Below are 6,634 nucleotides of genomic sequence, written 5' to 3'. Positions count from 1 at the left end.
TTTGAAGTTTATATCTTTCGTGCTATACTTAAGTATTTATCATCCATCTAGAAAAAATATTGTTTCTTCATTTGTGGTTGTTGAAAATCTGCATGTACTTGCTTTTAACAAAGCTGTTATATTTTATGGGTACTTTACAGATTCAAGAGCAGAATGTGAAATCATCTTTGCATGCCAAGAACGGGAATCTACGCTCCCAACAAGATCTGCAGAACACTAACATCAGAATAGGCTGCGATATGTGTGGGGTAATAAGTTTTTTTTACTAACATGCACAATCGCCAAACCACTAAGTTATTATTAAGGATAAAGTTCAAGAAGGACAAATTTTTGAAATGGATCCATTTTAATATTTTATTCATAGAGATAGACCCGCTTCAATTCTATTTATAAAATTAGACCCAATTTCAATCACGTTAACACCATTGCTTAAATTGAGTCGATTTTTTAAAACAAATATTACTAATTAGCCGGAGTTGTCAACTCCGCTTAATTAGTGAAGATAATTAAGTTTAAAATAGCCTTGGTTGGCAAATATAGCTATATTTGAGCTGAGTTATAAATAGTTATGGCTACCAACAACGGTTATTTTAAACTTTGATCTGCTAGTTAAGCACAGTTAGCAACCCCGTCTAATTAGTAAACTGTGTTTTTTTAAATCGGCTCGGTTTCACCCAACAATGCTTACGTGGCTGAAACTGTGTATATTTTTGTAATTAAAATTGAAGTGAGTTTATTTTTGTGAATAAATATATATGAAAAGGAGTATATTTCAAAATTTTCTCCTTTCACAAAAACTGTCTCTGCTTTGGTGTGTTTTGCATAAAAACCTCCTTAACATTATAGATTAGAGAAAACCCCCCGAACTTTCACCAAGCTATTAGCCAGTAATTACATCGAGGAAATATATGTACACTGCCACATGTTAGCTTAGATTTATGTATTTGAAATCTTGCAAATGACATTTTCATTACCAGCATTAAGTTTCTTGTTCTTTTTTTTTCCCTCCCATAATTTTCTGCAGATGTACCCAATAATTGGAAAGAGGTATGGATGCAAAGATTGCTAAGAGAAAGTAGGTTTTGATGTCCGTGAAGCTTGCTACCATACAAGCTTAGAACTCCCCCGCAGACTCAATCAGCAGCATACTGCTGAACACAGACTCGAATTCGATGATTCAAGAATGTTGTCTAAGATACTTATGCCCAAATCATTGTGACCCGAAAGCCCATTTCAACCTGAAGATGGTGAAACTGAAGATACTGATACATCTCAAACTACCATTGGAAATGAAGTATGGAGTGAAATTTTGTAAGAATAGCAAGTACTTTATCTTGAGTCATTGTAAATTACAAGTAAAAGGGGTTCGTGTTTTTTAGGGGAAAAAAAATCCTAGCTTGGTCTTGAATATGGACTTAAATTGTCCAGAGAGATTGTGTGATTGTGATTTCTATACTAAATTTGCGTATTTATTATATTTGTGTCTCGTCTTCAAAATATGACAAAAGAAATTACTGTCAGACTCATGCCCAAATCCTTGCACTTGCACACCCCAGAGCCGATTACGATTTGAGGATGACGAAACAGAAGATACTGAGATATCTGAAACTGCTATAAATAATGAAGATTGAAAGCGAAATTTCAAAATTGCTTGCATATCATTGGGTTTATTTGTTTTCTAAGAAAGAGAAGGGGCATTTTGTGAATTTTTTTTCCCACAGCACAGGGTACATGTATGACGGTTGAAGACTAGTTTGGGTGTATTTGTTGTGCGCCGCGGAAGCCCGAATAGACAAATCAAAAGCACACACAAGAACAATAGTAGACCACAAGTAAACACAAGCCAAACAATCACAGCAAGAACACAAGATATACGTGGTTCGGCAATGTGCCTACGTCCACGGGGTAAGGAGGGGGAAGCTTTACTAATAAAATCAAATGGGAATACAAATTAGGGTTACAAATCTTACCCAAAACCCTCTTACAAGACCACTTGATCTCTCCAATAGACTCCAACAATAGAGGCCCTAGAAATCCCCTTTCAGCAGCTCAAAATCGCCAAAGCTTAACCCTAGAAACAAGTTCAGGGTTTAAATACAACTCTCAAACAAAACGGGTCTGGAAACAGAACCCAACTCAAAACCGCTTCGGCGGTCGCACCGGTACGCGTCGCACCGCGATCTATCACGACGACCGCCCGGTCGACGCCCGCCATTCCAGCATAGAGGTCCAAAATTCCAGAGAGTTCGCGGTCGACCACGCCGGTCTACCGCCACAGAACAGAAACACTGCGGTCGACCGTGGTCGGTCGACCACTACCAATTCTGACGCCCAGATAATAAATGTGCATGAAAAGCCGCGTCGACCGACCGCTCGACCGCCACCCTGTTCAACCCTGAATTCCTGAGCTGGATCCTAATTCTGCTGCCAATCTACAATCTCCACCTCGGCCGGAACGCTTTGCCAAACTGAGTCGGATCACCAAAAACCCCCCAATCAAATTTCAACCGCGCCGCTGCATCTGCGAAGACTGCCTACGTATCCTCTTGCCCAAGGAATTCAAGTCCGAACGCTAGTTCATCGAAATGGCCGCCAACGCGTCCTCAACAATGAAGAATATTCAACAAGTCTCAAACAGAGTGACAAACTTCACACCTGATACAACTTTTGGTCAACATATCAGCAGGGTTATCCTTAGTGTGCGACCTTCTCCAACGTGACATCACCATCATCTAATACGTCACGTACAAAGTGAAATCTGACATCAATGTGCTTCGTGCGTGCATTGTAGACTTGGTTCTTCGCCAAATAAATAGCTGACATACTCTCACAATGTACCTGAATGGTCTCCTATGCAATCCCCAAATCATCCAACAAGCCATGTAGCCACAAAGCCTCCTTCACTGCTTCAGTCACCGCCATATATTCCGCCTCCGTAGTAGAAAGCGCCACTGTAGACTGAAGAGTGCATCTCCAACACACCGGTGCACTAGCCAATGTAAAAACATAACCTGTAGTGGACTGACGCTTGTCAAGATCTCCGGCATAGTCTGAATCCACGTAGCCAATACAATCCTGCCCTGTCTCATCATTCTTTGCAAATATCAACCCAACCTCCACGGTATCCTTAATATATCGTAGAATCCACTTCACGGCCTCCCAATGCCCCTTCCCGGGGTTGTGCATGTACCTAGATACCATGCTCACGGCCTGTGACAAATCTGGCCTAGTGCACACCATAGCATACATCAAGCTACCCACTGCGCTGGCGTATGGAACCTTGGACATATAGTCCCTATCCTCCACTGAAACTGGTGACATCAAAGCTGAAAGCTTAAAGTGGGGAGCTAATGGAGTACTCACCACCTTGGTATTACCCTCAAAACTGAATTTCTTCAGCATCTTCTGCAAGTAACTCCTCTGTGTAAGCTTCAATCTCCCCTTCACTCTGTCTCGCTCAATCTCCATACCCAATATCTTCTTAGCCTCTCCCAGGTCCTTCATCTCAAATTCAGATGACAGCTCCTTTTTCAATTTCCCAATAGCTGAAGTGTTCCTGGAAGCTATGAGCATATCATCAACATACAATAACAAATAAATGTGCTCACCATCCTGTAGCTTGCGCATATAAACATACGGGTTATAAGGGCTCCTCGTGTATCCTCGGCCAATCATAAAGCTATCAAATCTCTTGTACCACTGTCGCGGTGATTGCTTCAGTCCATAAAGAGATTTTTTCAATTTGCACACCAAATCTTCTCTTCCTGCAGCTTTAAACCCCATAGGTTGTGTCATGTAGATCTCCTCATCTAAGTCTCCATGTAGAAAGTCCGTCATCACGTCCATTTGGACCAAATCTAAGTCTACCTGTGCCACTAATGCTAATAGTATCCGAATCGACGAATGCTTCACAACAGGTGAAAACACCTCGTTGTAATCAACGCCCTCAAGCTGTGCATATCCCTTGGCAACTAATCTGGCCTTGAATCGAATGTCCCCAATAGAAGATCCCTCCTTCTTAGCATACACCCACTTGCAACCGATAGCTTTCTTACCCTTAGGTAGCTTTGCAAGTTCCTAAGTGTCGTTCTTCTGAAGAGATTGCATCTCCTCCTCCATAGCATTCCTCCACCTAATGGAATCAGGGTTGGACTCTGCCTCCCTGAATGTGGCGGGAATAAAATCATCAACGACCTCCACAAATAAAGTATATGCCACCATGACATCATCATATCTAGCTGGCTGACGAATCTCTCTCCTCGGTCTATCTGCTGCAATGGACCCCTGAGCATGACCCTGCTCCTGAACCTCACCATCAACTGTATCCTCTAAAAGCCCAACTGTCATCTCATCTCCTTCCAGTGCCACCTCTGTAGGAGTCTCAATGGACACAGTGCTGACTGGAGTGGGTGGAGTCACATCATCCTCCACCTGCTGCGATATCCCTCTTGTCTGATCTTCCTCCACCTGCTGAGGAATTCGAGGCTTCATCATGTACATCTCATCAAATGTGACATCTCTGCTAATGACCATCTTCTTGTTTTGTGGATCCCATAATTTGAAGCCTTTGACACCTTCTCTAAATCCCACAAAGATAGCCTTTCTCGCTCTCGGATTCAACTTCCCATCACTAACATGGAAATAAGCTGGACACCCAAATATCCGAAGAGTATCATAATCACTAGCCACAGAACCAGACCAACGCTCCATAGGAGTCTTCCCCTCTATCGCAGTGCACGACAACCTGTTAATGAGATGGCTCGCATAAACTAACGCCTCGGCCCAAAAAGATCTAGCCAATCTACTTTGCGTCATCATACATCGCACCTTCTCCAGCAAGGTACGGTTCAGCCTCTCTGCCACCCCATTTTGTTACGGTGTCTCTCTAACTGTGAAGTGTCTTCTAATGCCGTGATCCCGGTAAAACTGCAGAAATGGATCACTCTTATACTCTCCACCATTGTCTGAATGAAGAGTCTTCACCTTTCTACCTGTCTGCATCTCCACTTTCTTCTTCCACTCCACAAATATATCCAGGACCTTTCTACCTGTCTGCATCTCCACTTTCTTCTTCCACTCCACAAATATATCCAGGACCTCATGTTTATGCTTCATGGTATATACCCAATTCCTCCTGGAATAGTCATCAATGAAAGTGACAAAATAATTTTCCCCACCAAGCGATGTGTGCTTAGAAGGGCCCCAAACATATGTGTGAATGTAGTCTAATATACCTTGAGTGTTGTGAATTGCGGTGCCAAACTTTACTTTAGTCTTCTTCCCAAGAATGCAATGCTCACACAGCTCCATCTTGCAGGTCTTTGCACCTTTCAGTAGCCCCTGTTTTACCAATGACTGTAGGGACTTTTTACCTATGTGTCCAAGCCTCAAGTGTCATAGTGTGGTAGTGGCCTCCTATGTGGTGATAGAAGCAGCCAGACCCCCTGTAACTGTCTTGCCCTTCAATTAGTATAGGTTGTTTTCCCTGACACCTCGCATCACCACCATGAACCCCTTCATGACCTTCAAACTAGCATCTTCTAAGATCACTCTATAGCCGGATGCCTCCAAAGTCCCAAGATAAATGATGTTCTTCGTCAACTGCGGCACGAACCTCACTTCTTTCAATTCCCTAGTCACCCCGTCATACATTCTGATTCTGACTGAGCCAATCCCACTAATAGGACAAACGTGATCGTTCCCCATGAGCATCACGTCTCCTCTCTCCAACTCCTCAAAGTTGGTAAACCAATCCCTCTTAGGGCAAATGTGAAATGTAGCTCCCGAATCAAGCATCCACTCCGTAGAGTCGGCATAACAAACAGACGGTAGTGCGGGACAAGAATAACCAGAAGAGTCCGAATCTGAAGTGTCGCCAACAACCTTGGCAACATTCACCTCTGAAGCTTGTACAGCTTTCCCCCTTTGCTTTCCGCCTCTATCCTTCAACTTTGGGCACTCATTCTTCCAATGTCCCTCTTCTTTGCAAAAGGCACATTGATTTCTACCAACACTTTTATGGCCACCCCTATTCTTTGATTTTGAGCGGTTGAACCTTTGACGGTTTGGACTACGGCCACGAACTGCTAATGCATCACCCGATGCCTTCTCGGAGGACTCACTATCATTCTTCCTCAGCTCATAATTTACCAATGCCGAGGTCACCTCCTTGTACTAAATTCATCATCCGGTAACGAACACAATAATAACATCGCCTTATCTTCATCCTCCACCATGATATCTACATTGGCCATATCCGAAATTAGTTTTGTGAAGTTGTTAACATGCTCCCGAATGGAAACTCCCCTCTTCATCTTGAATTGGTAGAACCTTTTCTTCAAGTGAAGTCGATTCTCAATGCTCTTCGTCAAATATTTTTCATTGAGTGTTTCCCACAATCTCTTTGCCGACGTCTCATTCATCACATCATAGATAAGATCCGGCGTTAAGTATGACAGAATAACCCCACAAGCCCTACTGTGTATTTTCTTCCAAACCCTATCATCAATCTCCTCGGATTTCTCTTGAAACTCAAGAGTCTCCTCTAAATTTTGTGCATCTAAGGCGTCCATTACTTGACACATCCATAAACCGAAGTTAATCTTGCCGTCGAACTTTGGGACATCAATTTTAG

The sequence above is a fragment of the Asparagus officinalis genome, chromosome 1 (assembly GCF_001876935.1).
Source record: "Asparagus officinalis chromosome 1, Aspof.V1, whole genome shotgun sequence".
Taxonomy (NCBI): Eukaryota; Viridiplantae; Streptophyta; class Magnoliopsida; order Asparagales; family Asparagaceae; genus Asparagus; species Asparagus officinalis.
The sequence above is the reverse complement of the archived record's forward strand: the minus strand, read 5'-3'. Positions refer to the sequence as shown.